Raw genomic sequence first — 21401 nt, 5'->3', positions numbered from 1 at the left:
TCACAATTACTTTTATCTTAAGGATTTGGTTAGTTTGTATAATTTAGTTAACCTATTATTTAAGCCATTCAGATTTATTTAGTTCCTTTCCATTTAATTTAGTAATTGGATTAGTGTAATTAATATTAGTTGACTGCTAATTTTTTAATTTTATTCATTTTTATTATTCACATTAGGTATATATTTATTACTTAGTGTGATTATTAATATGCTACTTAAGTTCTCATTTAATATCCCCATAATGGTTACATTACTATTATTATAACTACTAAATCATTTTAAATGTTTTCTATTACAATTTTGGGAACTTGTTGAAACTTTCACTAATACATGATCACTTTTTTGTTTTTCTCCATCTATTTTTTTAAAATTTTTATTTATAAAAAGGAAACATTGAAAAAAACATAGGATAAGAAGGGTACAGCTTCACACAATTCCCACCACTAAACCTCCAGATACCAACCCCTCCCCTGATAGCTTTCCTACTCTTTAACCCTCTGGGAGTATGGACCCAAGATCATTGCCGGATGCAGAAGGTTGAATGTCTAGCTTCTGTAATTGCTTCCCTGCTGAACATGGGTGTTGACAGGTCGATCCATACTCCCATCCTGTCTCTCTCTTTCCCTGGTGTGGAAGGGCTCTGGGGAAGTGGAGCTCCAAGGCACATTGGTGGGGTTGTCTGTCCAGTGAAGTCTGGCTGCATCCTGTTAGCATCTGGAACCTGGTGGCTGAAAAGAGAGTTAATATATGAAGCCAAACAAACTGTTGAACATTATGGACCTAAAAGCTGGAGTAGTGCAGGTAAAGCATTGGGGGGTCCTCCATTTTGTAGATAGCTAGTAGGCATATTTTAGTTATATTTCAAAGGGCCTATAGCTATACTAGTGTTTGTGCTTTTTTTTTTTTGCCTGAGCCTGAAATATCATATCAATGCAGGTGAATCCTAATTATTGTCTGAGGAGATGGTGTCATGGCTTGGAGAAGGACCAGAAAGCTGTATCAGGGAAGATAGTAGCCCCTAATATGGGAAAGGGGCTAAATTTATAAATATAAATTTATAAATATTTATAAAATAAATATTACTGTAAACCCCATCAATTTGATGTGATCTGGGTCCCATAATTATCTTAGGAGCCTGTGTGACCTCTACATCCCTATAGATCTGAGCTCACATTCTGTGGTCATGAGTAGGAACATTCCATGCTGCCCCAGTATCGACCCATCTTCCTCAGGTACATCATAGAGTATGTTGTCTATCCTCCCTTCAGAGGATGGAACATTCTCTACCATTGTTGATCCAGGTTGAGGGCAAGGTCCTATGGGGGCTCACAAAGTGGTCTGTTTTGTTGTTCCTGATAGAGATGACTGGAAACAATGGAGAGAGGGATTTATTTGAGGTCTAGGCCTATCAAGTCTGTTTGGGAGACTCAGGACTCCCCGATTAGGGCCCAAGCTGATGGGGTGGTCTGATAGTGGCTAAAGAGTCATCAAAGTATGCCAGTATCTTGCCCTTATTCAGATTTTGCAGTTTGCTTTGATAAGGATAGCTTGGGAGTGAGTGAGGAAAGTATAATAGGAAATAGGTAAGGAGGGTATCTAAGTCTAAGTGGACACTTTCATTATGAACTTGATACTGACTCACTACAGACTATTGTGTATTTTTGCTTTCCAGTATATATTTTGCCCTAATTTATAGATACATGTGAACATATGCTCTATCTTACGGGACCTTGCCTACATCTAGGTTTTGGGACTTTGTTAGGAAGTGAACCTCTTGGAATGGAATTAGAGACTACCATGAAAGGAAGGGTCTCACCTGTGTGATGTGATGTGGGTGAAGGGTTGGCAATCCATGCCTGATGTACACAGTCTGAGGTGAAGCATGCTGAGATGGTACTTGTTGCATTGATTAGGTTGGAATCAGCGGATGCAATATCATTTGGCCTGACTTGAGAGAAACATGCAGGGAAGTGAGCCCCACCCCAGAGGTTCCAGGACTGGGAGAAACACAGGCTCTATAGACAAAGAGGGAAACTCCTGTTGTCTTAGGGTTTAAGAAGAGAGTAGATAGTTATTGCAATAATCACATTGTTTGGCAATTGGGTTAAGTTTGAAGAATTCCTTTGTTAGGATTTGCTGTATCACACACACCCTCACCATATTTCATGTCCTTTGACATTGTTTGCATATAGCTCTGCCACCAGTTGATTTTGTTCCCCCTGGGCTAAGCTTTTAAGAGAGTCAACATATCAAAGACCTAGCCTATATATTTAAAAGACTCAGTCTGTGCTTTAAGAAGTTTGAGATATTCAATTTTCCCCTCTCATATAAGTGATTTATATGACTGCAAATTGATAGGAGTGTACATAAACACCATTCCCACCACCAAAAGACTGTGTCCCATCCCCTCCCTCCCCCCCCCCTGCTGCACCCCCCACCCCCATGAAGCTGAACATTCACACTCACCCTCCACCCAGGGTTTTTTCTTTGGTGCCCTACTCCAAATTCAGTCAACTCCTGCTTTTTAATTTCCCTTTCTGTTCTTCTTTCTCAACTTCTTTTTATTAGTGGGATCATCACATACTCATCTTTATCTTTTTGACTTAGCTCACTTAATATAATTTCTTCTAGCTCCATCCAAGATGGGTCAGATAAGGTGGATTCATTTTTCTTAATAGCTGTGTAGTATTCCATTATGTATATATACCACAGCTTTCTCAGCCACTCATCTGTTGTTGGGCACCTGGGTTGCTTCCAGGTTTTAGCCATTACGACTTGTGCTGCTATGAACATAGGTGTGCACATATCTTTGTGGTTGGACATTATGGAATCCTTGGGATATATCCCCAGGAGAGGAATTACTGGGTCATATGGAAGGTCCGTGTCTAGCCTTCTGAGAGTTCTCCAGACTGCTCTCCACAGAGGCTGGACCAATTTATATTCCCACTAGCAGTGCAGAAGTCCCCACAGCCTCTCCAGCATTTGTTGCTGCTGTCCTTTTTGATGTATGCCATTCTCACAGGAGTGAGGTGGTATCTCAGTGTTGTCTTAATTTGCATTTCTCTAACAATCAGCGACATGGTCACTTTTTATGACTATTCCGCTACTATTAAAAATAAATATTCTGTATCTACGGCGTATAAATATCTAAAAATACTAAGTATATATAGAATACTTCAATCTTATTAATTGTATATTGATATTAGTTTATTTTTCTCAAAAAAAGTTTACTCAGGCCTATTATTTGCTAGAAACTACTCTAGAAATATGTTCTTTGTTTTCCTTTTCATTTCTATTTCTCATTAATACTCTTTTTTTTTTATATTTGTTTTGTCTGTTTCCATGGCTATTGCTATGGCTTGGTGTCAGCACCATGAATCCACTGTTCCTGGTGGTCATTTTTTTTTCCATTTTACTGGATAGGGCAGAGCAAAATTGAGAGAGGAGAGGGCGATAGATATAAAGGGAAAGAAGAAGATAGATACTTGCAGACCTCCTCCCCTATGCGTGTAGCATCCCCCCTTCAGGTGAGGTGCTTGAACTCGGACCAGGATCCTTTCTTGGGTCTTCGCGTTTAGTACTATGTGCACTTAAGCAGGTGTGCCACTGCCTGGCCCCCTAATGGTATTTAACAATATTTTGTGTCCTTAGTAAGGCTGTGTACATTTTGATTCTCATTATATACTTTTAATATAACATATTCCCTATGTTTATCTTCCTTCACCAGATGCAGAACATGGTAATTTCAAAGATTTTTGGCTTCTATCAGTCTATTTATTAAGGTTGGAATAAAAGTAAAAACCAGAGAAGTAGATGTGGAAGTTATTGGCATATATTTCTCTGGGTTTTATTTTTATTCTAACCTTGAACAAAGATCCTCCTGTGTTGATACAGGGACTAACAGCATCAGAAATTTATGATGCCTACAGAACAAATGCAAGACACCCCCTCCCTCAAATAAAATATACAAGATAAGAACAAATACAGAAGAAAAAGATATACTGTTTACATTTTTTATTTTCCCTTTTGTTACCCTTGTTTTTTTATTTTGTAGTAGTTATTATTGTTGTTGTTAATGCTGTCATTGTTGTTGGATAGGACAGAGAGAAATGGAGAAAGGAGGGAAAGACAGAGAGGGGGAGAGAAAGACATCTGAAGACCTGCTTCACTGCTTGTGAAGCAACTCCCGTGCAGGTGGGGAGCTGGGGACTCGAACTGGATCCATATGCCAGTCCTTGCGTTTAACCTGCTCTGCTACCGCCTGACTCCCGAAAAAGCTATAATTAATGCCTCAAATTTAAAATTTTAAAACAACTACCCTTACTTTGGATGTATAAGAAAAAAAAACTTTTTTTTTAGATATTTAGCACACAGGACATAGCACATAATTATGTAGAACTCCTGAATTTGCTTTCCATTTTGTTCTGTCATTTGCAAATTTGATATAAGTGCTTCTGTCTTCATGGATATTATTGGTAAAATATTTTGGATATGGCCAAAGACAATGTTTAAGGACATGAAACTATAAAGCATTTCCCAGATTCATGAGTTCTGTAGGTTTTATAATTTACTAAGGTTGGGGAATGATAAAATAGGTAAGAGTTGAGTATGTATGTGCATGTAAAAAGTTTCGTGGATGTGACTGTCATCAGAATGAAATCTGAGATTTATAGTTGAACTCCATAGGGAACAGAATTAATTGATCAAGAGTTTAGTCACTTTTACTAAAAACTACAATAACAATGACAAGTAGTAACTACTTGATCATTTGAAAACAGTTATCAATAAAACAAAACTGGAGAAAGGAAATAATTTCAGTTAAAATAAGCATTGGGATTATTTTAAATAAAATAATTAGGATTTATGATAGCTGCATTTTTGACCAACATAATTTTGTGTGTTTTATTGTAAGTTCAGCAATTCAGTCATATCAAACAATTCATAAGAACCTGGGAAAATGTCAAACCAGGAAATCAAAACCTAAGAACATAAATAAATGAAGGACTTAACATGGTAACAGCAATGGTTCCATTCCTACCACTCCCACTTTTACCTATTTTTACTCAGGAGATTGCAGCAAAATTACTTCCTTACACCACAACATACAGCCACAGAAATGGGAGTTTCCATGCTGTCTGGTAAGACAGAAAGCAGTAATGTGGAGAACAGGAAGTGCAACTCAGGTCAACATGGGCTGTAGGTAGGTCTGAGTGTGGACTCCCCAGCTGAAGTCACATCCTTGGTGAGATAGGTTCTGCTTTTGCTGTGGTCTGAGCATGGGTGCTTAGCGCTGAGGGCGCAAAAGCTCACAGTACTTGCACTGATTTTGTCAAACAATTCATACTGGTGTGAGATTGCTGACAAATCAGTCCTCTGACCTATGATTTCTGTGTCTTTATTTTGAAAGATAAATATTTCCCAAGGGACTTGCTCTGCCTTGCCACCCAGCCCCTATCCAGAAGAATAAGATTGAAGAACCAGTGATTTGGGGAAAGGATCAGTGGGGTTCACAGCATGTAGTTTCCTCCTGGGTCATGTTGTGTCTGTATCTGCCAGGGACCTCTTTTGTCTATTGAGCAGGGGACTTGGTTGCTAAGGACCATTGCCAGAGGCTTATGCAAGTCCCTTTCTAAACTTAATGTAATTTCCGCCCCCCCCCAAATTTAGAGAACCTATAATAACAGTTAAGAATTTTTGGATGAAAACAGAAATCCATGATAGATTAAGTAAACTGATAGTGTAAGATTTAACCTTTCATGAGAATATGAATCATATAAAATAACAATAGCAATAAAACTTCAACATGTATTGCTCTAAATCATGTAGTTCTGATTGATTTTGCTGCTCCAGAATTACCTCGTCTTTTTCAAAGCCAGATCCCACATGTGTTCAAACAAAGCAAACAAAACCAAAACTTGTTCAAGTCACTTTTATTCTTTATGACAGTATTTGAATAAGCAATTCAGATACCAACCATATTCTGTTATTACATTGAATTGCATACAAACTAAATGGAATAGCAGCAACTACAGAACGAATAATGTAGTTAAGGTAGATACAAAAGGATACATATAAAATACAAAATATTTTGCTTATTTAGTCTACTATCACAACTGCCTACATATTTGAAAGAAAATAAAATTGTACTTCACCTCAAATTATAATATGGTGGTCAAAAATTATATGGTGTTCTAAATTCTAGAAATATCAGAGATTGAAATGAAATCATAAGCCATACTTTAAGATAAAGAATCTAAAACCACATGTTAAATTGAGACTATTTTCTTTTTTTTTAATTTTTAATTTTATTTTTTATTTATTTATTCCCTTTTGTTGCCCTTGTTTTTTTTTTTATTGTTGTAGTTATTGATGTCGTCGTTGTTGGATAGGACAGAGAGAAATGGAGAGAGGAGGGGTAGACAGAGAGGGGGAGAGAAAGATAGACACCTGCAGACCGGCTTCACCGCCTGTGAAGCAACTCCCCTGCAGGTGGGGAGCCGGGGCTCGAACCGGGATCCTTATGCCAGTCCTTGTGCTTTGTGCCACCTGCGCTTAACCTGCTGAGCTACAGCCCGACTCCCCGAGAGTATTTTCTTAGCCAAAGCAGGAAATTCAGAAGCTACTAAGAAAAAATACATATATTTTAAATAGGATTTTTATGTAGGACTATACAAAATATAGAAAAAGTAAATAAAAACATGCGAAATATTATGGATAAAAAAGTTATAATATACAAAGAACTCTTGTAAATCAAAAAGGAGGACAACTACCCATGAGATAAGTACTAGAGTATATGGATAAGCAATTCAAAGGAAAGAAATCCCAGAGGCTTCATAATGCATTTAAATGTATGCATTTAAATTCATGGTAGGAAAATCACAAATAAAATTAGCACAGCAGATGAGTTATTCCCGTGGTTCCAGATTTAAGTAAAAGCCTTTAGCTGACAATCATGAAAAGTAAAGCATGTTCTCACATTTCTTGGGGAAAAATGTGAATATCTATAGCCTTTTTGGGAAAGACACTAGCAATATGTATTACAGCATAAAGAAAAATTGACACCTAACTCATAGGATTGTATTCCATAAAAATAAAGTTTCAACATTATAAGGCTAGAGATATGAAATTTTTATATTAGGCACTGTCTAAGGCAAAGTTAAAAATGTAAAAATATCATGGAATTGTAAATTAAAAAATTAAATTATTTAGGATATATACATAACTTTTTAGAAAGGCATTGCAAAGAATCAGTTAAAGCTATTACTGAGAAAGAAAAGTACATATTTCCAAATTTGTAAAAGAAAGTCAACAGAATCTTGAAAAGAAAAAAAAAAGGAATAATTTTCATAAGATTGGTAAGAAAACTAGATTTGGGACTAGTTACTGGGGCAGCAGCTTGAAAATGAAAAAAATGAAACTGGAAAAGGAAAAAAGTAGATGAAATAAAGTCTCCAACATATGTCCTATTGTCCCACTAATATGTAACACAATATAAATAATACATATAATAATGTCAAATAATATTTATATAAATTTGGAAAAGAATTATAAAACAAAATAGGTTTTATAGTGTAATCTGTTACAATATTAAATAGAAAATAGAAGACAGGTTTACAAAGTCATATAAAAATCTTCAAATGATTTTGTGATACTAAGCGATATGAAGTTTTTTGTGATACAAGTGATACAAGGTTTTTTTTAAAGGATCCCTATTTGTACAATTTCATTTTTCCTAGGTCAACTTTTTTTATTCAAGTATAGAGACAAAAAATCATGGAGAGACACCAGAGCACAGCAGCTTCCGTTGGTGGGATGAATCTTTCCCAGTGGTGGTGAAGGAATTGGAGTCTCACACATGACAAGGTCTGAGCCCTATCTGGTCAGTTATTTCTCCAGACCAGAATCTTATTTTCTAAATTATCTGACATACCATATTATCTAAAAATAATTTACAAGTGAAAATAGTGAATTTTTTGAAACTTATTATAGACTCCATATTAGTTCTAAAATGTATTAAATAAGCAAATGCTTGAGGTAAAGGTAGAATTCCTCAGTTATTCATTTTATGTTCATTTACTAATTCCTCACCTGATGTCCATGACCAATAAAAAAACATAATGTTGACATACTGATATGAAAAATGTATTTTAGAACAATGTATTAGAATAATACATTTTTCATATCAGTATTTCAACACTGTGATTTTTCATTGGTGTATATTATATATATATGCATTCACTGATACTCTTTTAAAGAAAGCGAAGAGAACTTGGAGTGACTTATGAAGAAATTAGCAATTCTGTAGATTTTATCATTCCCCTTTGTATCACATAAGGTAACAAAAACAAGTAACCAAAGTTTTAGGCTTTAATACAAATTTCTTGTTACCTAAAGGAAAAAGGAAGAATAGCTTAAATGTGTGAATGAATGATGAGCTTTATACAAGCTTTGATTTCTGCTTTAGAGAAGACCTTACAACTGTTACCATCTGGGGAGACTTAAAACTTTATTTCTCTCCTTCACTAAGAACAGTGAATTAGTTTGTAAGGTCTACAGTTAGGTTGTAAAGTCTCTAATTGTGCATTAATTCCTTAACTGCAAAAAGGAAAACCTTGGGAACTGTCACAAGCTCTCATACTTGGAGAGGAGAATATGACTACATTTTTCCCCTTTATACTCAAATGCATAATTGGTCTTGCCTTTAGATATTTCTCATTCTTAAGTGAATTAGGCTAGGCACAACTTATTAGGACAAAGATACTTAAAAACTGATGTGTCTTGTCTGTGTTACTGCCCATTTGCTGGGAAGTTACCACCTTGTAGATTATAAGTGTGTGCTTTCTACTTTCTCCCTGGTTAGTTTAAGTGACAAATCATCTGTGCTGTCAGCACCCTCCACTTCTCATTCTTTCAGTTCTTAAGAGGAAACATGTTAGCTGCAGTCTTCATAGGAACAACCTGATTCAAAAATCACAGATATGCTTTACTTCCACAGGAGAGTCTCAGCAGTGTAGTAAAATAAAAACATGGTTTCATTTTTTCTAACAGGAAATATTTTTCCATCGGTTTAAGCAACCATAGACATTGCCTATTATATACTAGACTATCATCCTTATCCTATGCTGCATCCTTCCCATGTCCCCTATCCTGTTATTAATGAATTCCTCAAGTTATGTCATTTGCAACTTTTCTAAGATAAGGAGAAGAACTATGTTTTTTAAATGTACTTAACCTAAAGGACCTGGTATGAGAAGGAAATTCCAGCTTTCTTTCCTAATAAATCAGAGTTAACAAGATCTTCCTGCATACATTTTTCTAGAGGTTCACTTACAAAACCCATATTCAAGCAAACAATAGAAGAATTTTCTAAATCTGAAGAATGGCAAGGACACAGACATTCAGGAACAATAATATCTGAAACTTCTAAATCCAAAATAACTTATACCAAGATACATCATTATAAAAGTAAAAAAAAAAGAAAAAGAAAAAATACTGCAGGTTGTTAAGAGGAAAACGTTCTTGAAGATGGACCGTCCACTGGGGCACAAAGTCACATATGCAAATCACAATCATAAGGAACATCTTTCCAGATCATGATGGTATGAAGCACAACAACCACACACACAAAAAAAGATGGGACTTGGGACGTGGAAGGTGGTCAGTAGATAAAGCACTGGGCTTTCAAGAATGAGGTTTCATGAGCACCCCATGTCCATGGCTACTTTATTCACAGTTGCCAAGGTGTAGAAGAAAATTAAATGCATGTCAATACATCATTGTATAAAGAAATCATGATACATACACTCAAGGGAATATTGTTCTGCAGTTAAAAAAAAGATATTATAATCCTATGGACAAAATGAATCATACTGAGGTGATAATGTCTAGTGAAGTAAGAAAGAAAGTGAAATATTGGATGATCTTCCTCAAATGTTGTATACAGAGAATTGAAATTCATGAACTTTCCAAAAAGAAAAAAAAGTTGGGCAGGGGTAGATAGCATAATGGTTCTGCAAGAGACTCTCATGCCTGAGGCTCCAAAGTCCCAGGTTCTATCCCCTGCACCACCATAAGCCAGAACTATGCCATGCTCTGAAAAAATAAAATAAAATAAAATAAAATGAAAAAAAAAGAAAAGTAATAAAACTTTATCTGAGACTTTGTAATAATTATGGTTAACTATGATGGTAATTATTGGATGGCATTTGGGGAGTGATGTGGGCACAGATATTGAGTGGAGAGTGTGATGTAGAACTATGCTCTTATAATCTTATAATCCTATAAACCTTTGTTAAACCTCTAATAAAAAGGAAGAAATAGTAAAAAAAAAATGAGGGCCTAAGTTTCATCTCTCACATAGTATGTGCCAGAGTGATAATCTGTCTCTCTCCACTCCCATGTTAACATAACTAAATAAATCTTTTAAATGGAAAACATATTATAAAAGTGGAGACTCAACAACATCATTCATGAGTCAATGAGTTAATCAAAAGAAAAAATTATATAGAGAATAACAAAAATTAAAAGGAAAAATCCTAAGGAAAAAAATATTGAGAGAGGTTCATAGCAATGTAGGTCCACACTAATGAAAAAAATATTCTGAATAAATAATATTAACATTATAACTGAAGGAACAAAAAAAGGAACAATAGGGTCAGAAGTCAGCATAAGGAAGGGAGTAATAAAAATCAAAGCAGAAATAAATGAACTAGAAACCAAGATGATGATAAAAAATGACAACAAAAATTTTAAATAAAACTTACTTGCCACAGTATAGGCTCACAAAAAAATGAAATAAAGGTAAAACTATAATTAAAAAATCACAAACAGGGGCTTGATGGTGACTTATTTTGTAGAGCACATGTTTCACCTTGTATAAGGACTAAGGTTGAAGGAAAGCTTCATGAGAAGTGGGATAGTGCTACAGGTGTCTATTTTCCTTGCATCCCTTTATTAAAAATGGTCACTAGGAATAGTGTATTTTATAGTCACCAAGCTCCAGTGATAACAGTAACACTATATATATGAAATTACAGTTGACGATATAGAAATACAAAAGATTAATATATTAGATATTATTATTACAAGCTTCTCTATGCAAGCAATTGGACAATTTAGATGAAATGGACACAGTCTTAGAATCATACTGCTTTCCAAGAATGACCAGTAGGCTAGAGAGGCCAATCATTAATGTTAGAAGAAGTATCCCAAGAATTAAAGGCCAGATCCAGATGATTCTACTAACCAATATTCCAAGATTTTCAAGGAAGAGATAACACCCATCCTACTCAAACTGTTTTCAAAAAACTAAAGTGGGACAACACTCCTGTACACATTCTGTTAGGCCAATATCACTCTCAATCCCCAAAGCAGCAAAGTTTCATTAGGTTTCTTTAAGGAAATATAACAAAAGATACAAAAGATATGGAAAAAAATAACTAGAATCACTAAAACAAAGAGGAAAAAAGACCAATATTGAAGCCATTATACCTTCTGACTTCTAATTATATTGCAATAATATATTAATTATATTACAGTTTTGACTTATACTACAATAATCAAAACTGCATAGTATTGGAACAAAAGTAGGCATGGATCAATAGAATTGAGACTTCCTAAATAAGCCTTTACATTTACAGAAAACTAACTTATGACAATAGGGTTTAGAAAAATGGGCATAGGAGAATTATTTTCAATTTATTGTGTTGAGAAAACTGAAACACTCATGAGTATAAAGGAACTGCCAAATTTAAGATCCATGCACATATGCACGCGCGCGCACACACACACACACACACACACACACACACACACACACACACACACACACACTGGATCAAAGACTTGGAAGTTAGATGAGAAACCTTCAAACACAAAAACAGAAAACACTTTTAGAACACTCCATCACTCCATGATGTTTGCTTAGGAGATTTCTTTCTTTTCTTTTTTTCTTTTCTTTTTTTTTTTTGAGACTGGAGTCCAGGGGTGGGAGTAGGAGGCAAAAATAAATTTTAAAAAAATGGCTGCATCAAACTTAAATGATTTTTTATAGCAAGAGAAACAAACAGCAAAAACAAAAATATATTCTATTGAATGGGAGAAGATCTTTATACACTATACATCAGACAAAGCATTAATAACTGAAAATATATCAAGAACTCACAAAGCTTAACAACAACAGTGCCACCACTAAACCCAATTATAAATAATAGATGAGGAGAGAACATGAACAAAATCTTCACCAAAGAACATATCCTATTGACTAATACAATACAAAAAATATTCAAAGTCACTGATTAACAGAGAAATACTAATTAAAATAACATTTTGAGATACTGCTTCACACCTGTGAGAATGTTATACATTTAAAAGGACTGAAACAACAAGTGCTAAGGCTTATGGGGAAAATGTAACCCTTCTACAACACTGATAGGAATAGAAAATGGTTCAATCCCTGTGGTAAAGAATCTGTAGATTCCTCAGTGTAGAAATTAACCTAACACATGATCCTGTGATTCCTCTCATCAAAATGTATTAAAAGAATACAGAAACTATTCTCAGAAGATATCTATATACATGTATGCTCCTAGCAGCACTACTTTTAATAGCACATATCTGGAAACAACTGAAATGCTCAAGAACAAATGTTAAGAAAATTGTGATATATATATCCCATAGAATACCACTTAGCTGTAAAAAATGATTAAAGCACTTTTTCATGCCACATTTTGAATGAAACTTAAAAGAATGATATTAAGTAATATAAGCCAGAAGCAAAGGATAAATATGATGAAAACATATTTTTTATTTTTATTTAAATTTTTTATTTAAATTTTTTTAATATTTATTTTATTTATTTATTCCCTTTTTTTGCCCTTGTTGTTTTATTGTTGTAGTTATTATTGATGCTGTTGGTGGATAGGACAGAGAAATGGAGAGAGAAGGGGAAGACAGAGAGGGGGAGAGAAAGACAGGCACCTGCAGACCTGCTTAACCATCTGTGAAGCGACTCCCCTGCAGGTGGGGAGCAGGGGGCTTGAACCAGGATCATTACACTGGTCCTTGTACTTTGCACCACCTGTGCTTAAGCCTGGCTTCTGACTACCCCTATTGCAAGGCTTCCTTAAGACCCCATGAGGGATCAGGCCAGGCGAGCTACATGCGCGGAGTCAGAGCACCTCTCAACTTGGTATGATTGAAGACAGTTTCTGACCACCTTCTTCTCAACATAGAAGAGCAATGCTGTATCCTCACTGCCTCAGGAATTGGCTCCAGACATGAGCTCCCATAAAACTGTTAGACACTAAGGCCTGTGCTGAATGTGCATTACCAGAGGACAAGCCAAATTGGGACCCTAACACAGCAGAAGGACAGGCTTGCCTGGACTTGATGAGGAAAACCCTGTCCAGGGGTCCCAAGCAAGAGCCAGACAGGCCACAAATTTGACTAAAGTGGTGGATGTCTTTCAGAATGAAGATGAGAGGGGGCCAGGTGGTGGTGCACCTGGTTGAGCACACGTTACAATGCACAAGGACCCAGGTTCGAGCTTCTAGTCTCCATCTGCAGGGGGAAAACTTCACAAGTGGTGAAGAAGTGCTGCAGGTGTCTCTCTGTCTTTCACCCTCTCAATTTCCCCCTCCCCTCTCAATTTCTGATGGTCTCTATCCAATAAATAAATAAAAATAATAAAAAAATTTTTAAAAAGAAAGATGAAAGCCCAGGAGACTTTTATGAGACTGTGAGGCTTACTGGATCTATACGCCTTTTGACCCAGAAGCCCCTGAGAACTAGACTATGGTGAACTCAGCCTTTGTGTCACACTCATATGCAGACATTCAATGAAAACTCCTGAAACTGGAAGGCTTTGCAGGAATGAACACTTCACTGCTACCAGACATTGCCTCTAGAATTGTTGCAAACCATGAAAACTGAGGCAAAAAAAGAAGCAGATAGACAGGTGAAGACTAAGGCAGCAACCATGGCAGCAGCCCTTGTAAAGGCACAGGGTTAACTGATTCGAGAGAAAGGCAACAGGAATAAGCACAACAGAAGATCCCTTCTCAGCAAAGATCAGTGCCATCACTATAAAGAAATAGGATAAATCCTGCCAGCTACCTTCCAGAAGAGGAGGGTGAAGAAATTGTGGATGAAGTATTTGCCTCCAGACCAGACCTGAAGGACCAACCTTTACAAAAAATATGATCTAGAGCTTTTCAAAGATGGGAGTAGCTACCTCCAGGAAGGGAGGTGGCACACTGTGTATGCAGTAACTACCCATGACAAAATGATTGAGGTAGCCCCGTTTCCACACTACTGGTCAGTCCAACATGCTGAACTGAAAGCTCTGACAAGAGCCATTGTGTTGAGAAGGAAGAAAAGAATCAATATTTACACAGACTCTAAATATGCCTTTGCCACCCTGCATGTACATAGGGAATCTACAAAGAACGTGGACTGCTCACCACAGCTAGAAAAGAAATCAAAAACTGGGAAGAAATTTCAGCTCTCCTAGATTTTGTATGGGCACCAGCTCAAGTAGCAGTCATTCATTACTGAGTCCACCAGAGGGAAGTCACTAGAATTGCACAGGGCAATGAGTTGGCTGACAGAGCTGCAAAAGCAGAATATATAATATACATAATTTGTGTTGGGGGTCTGGCTCCTCACCTGTAGGGAAGACACTTTACAAGTGGTGAAGCAGGGATACAAGCATCTTTCTCTGTCCCTCTATCTCCCCCTTCTCTCTCAATTTCTCTCTGTCCTATCTAATAAAATGGAACAAAATGGCCGCTAAGAGCAGTGGATTTGTAGTGCTGGTACCAAGTCCCAGAGATAACCCTGGAGGCAAAAAAAAAAAAGTGGTATTGCTACATACAATGAATCAGATGAAAAATGACACAATCCCATTAACAATAGAACCAAAAAGTTAAAATATATTGTAATAAATCTAATAATACAAGTTGAAGAATTTTACCATAAAAACTATAGAACATTGTTAGAAGAACAAGAGATAGACAAAGAGATGAAAGGATATTATAGAATGGAAGACTAAATAATGCTAAAATGGAAATTATTTTTTTAGTAAATTTGTAAGTTTTTATTTATTTATTTTTAATGAAAGAGAGGCATAGAGAGACCGGAACACTACTTAGCTCTTATGGTGGTGCTGGGACTGAACCAGGAGCTTCAGGCATGAAAGTTTTTAAAGCATAACCACTATGTTGTCTCCCCAGTCCTTAAAATGCAACCTATACAGAGAAATCTAGAAATACAATGCAACTGGTATCAAAATTCCAATAGCATTGTTCAAGAAAATTGAACAGACCTTCTCTCTTCTGCGTCCCATAATGATCCTGGGTCCATACTCCTAGGGGAATAAAAAATGAGAAAGCTTCCAATGGAGGGTTTGGGATGTGGAATTCTTGTGGTGGTAACTGTGGGGAATTGTACTCCTCTTATCCTATGGTGTTGTTGATAATTATTAAATCAATGAGAGAGAGAGAGAGAGGAAGAGAAAGAAAGAAAGAAAAGCAAGAAAGCAAGCAAGCAAGCAAGCAAGCCACATAGTACTAAAATTTGTATGGAATCAAAATACAACTAGTAGTCAAAGCAATTATGAGCTAAAAGAGAGAAAAATGAGTTACCACACTTCCCAACTTCCAACTATACTACACAGCAAAGTAATTAAAGAAGTGCTGTGTTGGAACAGAAACAGCCACTCAGAGCAATGAAACAGTATAGAGAGCACATAAATAAGTGTAAATATATGGAAAGCTACTATAGGAAAAGAGTGTCAAAACAATACAATAAAGGAAATTAAAAGTCTCAAAGGGTGCTGGTCAGTCACTTGTAGAAAGCAGAAACTAGGTCATCACATAACATCAGACATAAAGTTAGTTCAAAATAGATGAACAATGGGAGGTTTGGATGTGAGAACTGAAATTATAGCATACAAAAAAGTGAACAAAATATTTGAATAGACAGCTTTCTAAAAAAGATAATCAAATGATCCACAAGCATGAATAAATAAATGTTCCACATAACTTATAATTGGAGAAATGCAAATTAAAACCACAATGGGATACCACAGGCAATGATAAGTTTGAAGAGGATGTGGAAAAAAAAAAAACCCTGGTATACGACTAGAATGCAAATTAGTGCAGCCACTATGGTAACAGTATGAAGTGTCCTTATAGTTTATGACACAGCATTAATAGTCCTAGGCACAGATCAAAAGGTCATGAAAACACTAGTTTGATAGGATATATGTACCCTATGTTCATACCAGCACTATACACAGCAACAAGATATATAGAAGCTTAAATTTCCAAAGACAGATGAAAAAAAATTACAGAATATACTTTCACTGAAATAATGCTCTGCAATAAAAAGATGAGATTGTATCACTGGGACAAATTAGAAGTGATTATGCTCAGAGAAATAAGTGAAGAAGTGATTTACAGCTACTTGATAATTTCATTCATATGTGAAATAGAGAGGGTTAAATACACATATAGGAAAAAATGGTAACCAAATTGTCTATTATTGTGAGAAATACTGTGGTTATAAAGAGAAGGGACATAGGACTTCGTTGGAGGACCTAGTGACCTACAAACATACCATGTGTGGATGTGAAACTGCATATTTTAAATCATGTGATTTTGTAAAATACTTTTAATTCACTATTAAAAATTAAGCTAAAAAAGAAGCCTAAGGAATTGTATAGGGAAGTCTTCAAGAGTTGAAGAGACTAAGTCATGCCCTTAGTAATTTACTATATATTGCAGATTATCTTAGTGTCTATGATTTGACAAAGTCATAAAGGAGAAACAAGGTCCCTGGGTACTAGAAAATAAGAATTTGTTACATTTATCTTTGACTTTGACATGCCACTTTGAAGAATGCTTTTATATGCAACAAGTACACTTATACAAATAACCTGAGTTTATGAGAGACTGTAAAGTGTCTCTTGAAAGTCTGAGAAAAGGTTTATGTGAATGAAAGAAGGTGAAGGACAGTGCTTTGATATAATAAACACTTGGCAATATTTGATTATGATGAACTAAAACCTAACTAAAACTACTTGGTTTGGTCATAGTTGTCACCTAGGCAATAGAACTCAAAGGTCTCAGGTCTCATTCTGCTTGAATGAGTAGGTAGATACTTTGACAGTGAAGAAAAACACTATCTATTGTTGTAGTTTATTTATTCATAAGAAAAATAAATTTTTATCTATTTACCAGAATGTAAAACTCATGACTTTGAAGATAAAAGGATTAGATATTCATCCCTGAAGCATCTGGTTTAAGAAGAAGACTTGTATCCATTTCTGTATGAATGAAATAATGATGATGATAAGGAGGAGGAGCAGGAGAAGGAGGAGGATATCCATGACTATGGACAATTACCCATCACAAAACCCAGAAGAAACACAATTTCTGGAGACTGTGATGATGATGAATACATCAGTATAAAGTCCAGTGTTGACTCTACAACTATTTTGGACCTATTTTGGACCAACTGAAAATGATGAACAAAGAGCAGGCCAAACATGGAGTCATATAACTCGAGCCAGTAATATTTTTCAACATAAGTCAGGAATAAATTTAAACTAACAGCAGGATCCCAAAGTCAGAAAATGGACATGGAAACCAACAAAGACAATCTTCATCTGAAGAAAACAGAACCACAACAACTATGAAGTCCCATGAGCCAGAAAGAAAAGCCAGAAGCCCAAGCCCAGAGTAATGCAGAACAAGGGAAAGGATTGAAGTCACATCATCAACCAGCTTAGTCAATATTTTCAAATGTTTTCTCATAACACTGAAAGTTATGAACATTCTGTGGTAAATGACAATGAAAGTTATTTGAGAACCTGAAGTCAAGAATTGCTGAGATAACAACTAGGTGGGAGTGGCAGCTCTATATATCTGACACAGATCCAACTTTGAGTCAATCTCAAACTCTGACTGCATTTCTACTTCTACCACTACTGTAAATTTGACTTCAGGTGAAGATTATTCAGAAATCAGTTCTCTGTCATTTGAAAATAGGAATGGAAGTATCTTGCCATCTAGTCAATTTTCAATACACTGCAAGAGAATAGATCTGTGACACCAGGAGAAATCTATTCTAAAAGTGACTCATGAGTCTCTTTCAATGAAGAACAGTAAGAACCTGAAGGACTCACTAAAGAGCAAACTGATGCCTTGCCTGTAAGAGCATTTGAAAATAATGATGCAATAAATGCCAGTACTATCTGCCTTACAGAATATAGTGAAAGTAACAACATCTGCTCACTTCCTTGTGCTCATGAGTTTCATGTGGAATGTATTGATCACTGGCTCTCAGAAAATATGTGCCCAATATATTGCAGGACAGCAGTAGTCTCATGAGAGAAAAAATTTATCATCTGGATTTTAAATCTTACAAAATTATCACTGGTCACTTTTGTAGTGTGTGACAACTATTCATTCTTGAAAAAAACTATTGGATACTCGTAGATACATCGAACATATTAAAAATCTGGTTATAAGCCCTTGTTCCTGGAAGAACTTTTGAACTCCCTTCACCCAGCTCCATTGTTAATCTTCTATGCATATAATTTTAAAAATAAATCTAAGTAATATCATTTTTTTAAAAATAGAAATGATTTCATACCATAAAAATGAAAGTTAAAGTGAAACTAAATCACCATCTAACACCATACACCAATGTCAAATCAAAATGGATTACAGATATAGATATTAGACCAGAAATTCTAAATTAATAGAAGAAAAGGTCTGTGAAACTCTGAGGACATTCACATTAAAAAATGTATTTGGGGACTCAACACCCAGGCATAGGAAGAGTAAATAAATGGGATTACATAAACTGAAAAGCTACTATACATCAAACTGTAAACATAAAGCAAACTATGCAGATAACTAGACAACTCAGGAAATTGGAGAAGATATTTGCACATGACACATTCGACAAGTGACTGATACCAAACATCTATATGGAATCGGTACAGATGTATAAAAGCAAAAAATAATCCAATAAAAAAGTGGGCCAAAGACCTAAACAGTTTTCTAAAGAGGAGATACACATGGCCTAAAGACACATGAAGAAATTCACCACTTATCATTAGAGAAATGCAAATTAAAACTTCATTAGATACCATCTCACACCTGAGAGGATGGCTTACATTAACAAACTAGGAAATTACAGGTGTTGGCTAGGATGTGGAGAAAAAGATAAGTCTGCTACACTGCTGGTGGAAATGCAAACTGGTGCAGCCCCTCTAGAAGACTATAGAATCTGAGTCTTTAAACAAGTGAAAATGGAGTTATCTTATAGTCCAGTGATACCAGTTTTAGGCATTTATCCAAAGAACACTGAAATACCAATTCAAAGGAACAGAAGCATGTCTATGTTCATAGCTGCATTATCCACAATATCCAAAAAGTAGAAGCAGCCTAAATGCCCATTAACAGATGACTGGCTAAAGTAGTTATAGGATATATATTCAATGGTATACTAGTCTGAAATAAAGATAATTGGGACAAAATGGATGGAACTGGAGGTGATTATGCTTAAGATGAAAGACAACCACCAAATGGTTTCACTCATAAGTGGAATACAGAGATCTGATACACATGAATTTGAAAAGAAAAAAAAAAAAAGAAGCAACCAAACATTCTAAGACTTGTGAGAACTATAGTGGTAATATTTGAGTGATGGGAGAGTAGGGATACAGAATTTTAGTGGTAGGTGTGGTGTGGAACTATACATTGTAATCTTTCAACATTGCAACATACTATTAATGGCAAATGAAAAATGTTATCCTTTGCTGCATTTTATGCCAGAATGATTTCTCCTAAACTTGAACAGTTCCATGTTACTTTCAAATATCCAGATGGTGTGTGGTTTCTAAAGCACCAAGGAATAATAAATATGGTTCTTATAATTTGAGTCTCTCTAGAATGTGCCCAGTTTAGGCAATGCACAGAAAACTATAGTATGTGGAACTATCTAGATGATGAATCAGAAGAGTCTGAAATGCTTTATCCATCATGGGCTATACTTCAGTGGCATAGTTTATGAAATGTTCTTAGAACAGATCTTAGAAACTTCACTTTCCTCTATTACTCTTAATCAGATTCCCTGGTATTATTTGGTGGGGAGGAAATAGAATCTTGTCCTCTGTGTGATGCAGTAGCATGGGGCCCTGGACAACTTTCTCCTGCAACATCTTGATTAAAGCTTCCTTTCTCATGCATTGCACCCTCTTTCACTTGGACTTGTTATCTTGGCTTATCTCTGAATGCTCAAAATTGTCCTTCTGGTTGTGAAGTTTGGAATATGGTGATTGGCAGAAAGTTGCTGTTACTCAAGATTCACTTTGTATTTAGTAACATTTCCTAGGTCTTTGCTACTTTTGTTCATGTGATCCTGGTAATTACATTTCTGTTGCATGCAAGAGAATTTAATCTAAGTCTGAATCCCTGTCAAGTAGATCCTTACACACAGCTGATCCCCAAATCTTTTGTAGGTATACCAGTTCTTCCTCTTCTTCCCTGTACTTGGGGACCTTGCAATTTACAGTAGCATTCATGGGATCTGATCTTTTTTTTGATTATCCTTGAGCTCCAAGAACTGCTCCAAATGAACATGATCCTTCTGTGATCTATCCTATGGTCAGGCTACACTGGAAGAGGATGTATGATAAAAGTTGTTTATCCTTAAGACTGCCTCATCACCTTCCATTGTTTGCTGACACATATCTTAGATGGCTTCCTGGATCCCAGAGTCCTAAACAGATCTGCATCAATCTTCAAATGACCCCACAAATAGGAAGGATAATTCAAACTGCTTACACCTCCTGTGAATTGTTTCATATTTCATTTTCCCATGCCAAGAATCTACTGTGTCCACAATGTATTTCATAAAATAACAGTAAGATGAAAAATAGGTATAAGGCAATTTTTCCATTTTGACACTCTGAGACTGATCATACCTGTGGTTTTATTGCCAAACTCAAACCTGATAATTTCAAGGTAGACTCATGGGCTACACCTATACATGAGGAAGGCACCATAAGTTTTGAAGAAGCAATAGTACTTCCAAATGACAAAAGTATTTTTTTCACAACTTTTGAAGTTTTCAGATGTCATGATGTCATATCCCCTTTCTACCTTTTGAAGTTGGTGGTTTGATAATGGGCCTCCTTAATAACAGCAAAAAAAAAAAAAAAAAAAAAAGTTCAGTTTCAGGAGGCTATCTAAAATCTGTACTAAATTCTGTCCTTATCCTGGTCTCCTATTCATGCAATTTTGAAAAAAAAATGTCCACTAGTAGAATCTCTTGAGAAATCTGAGATTTCCTATGTGTAGAACATGACAGAACTCACTAGAGTG

This window comes from Erinaceus europaeus, chromosome 6, assembly GCF_950295315.1.
Source record: "Erinaceus europaeus chromosome 6, mEriEur2.1, whole genome shotgun sequence".
Taxonomy (NCBI): domain Eukaryota; kingdom Metazoa; phylum Chordata; class Mammalia; order Eulipotyphla; family Erinaceidae; genus Erinaceus; species Erinaceus europaeus.
This window is presented reverse-complemented; position numbering follows the sequence as displayed.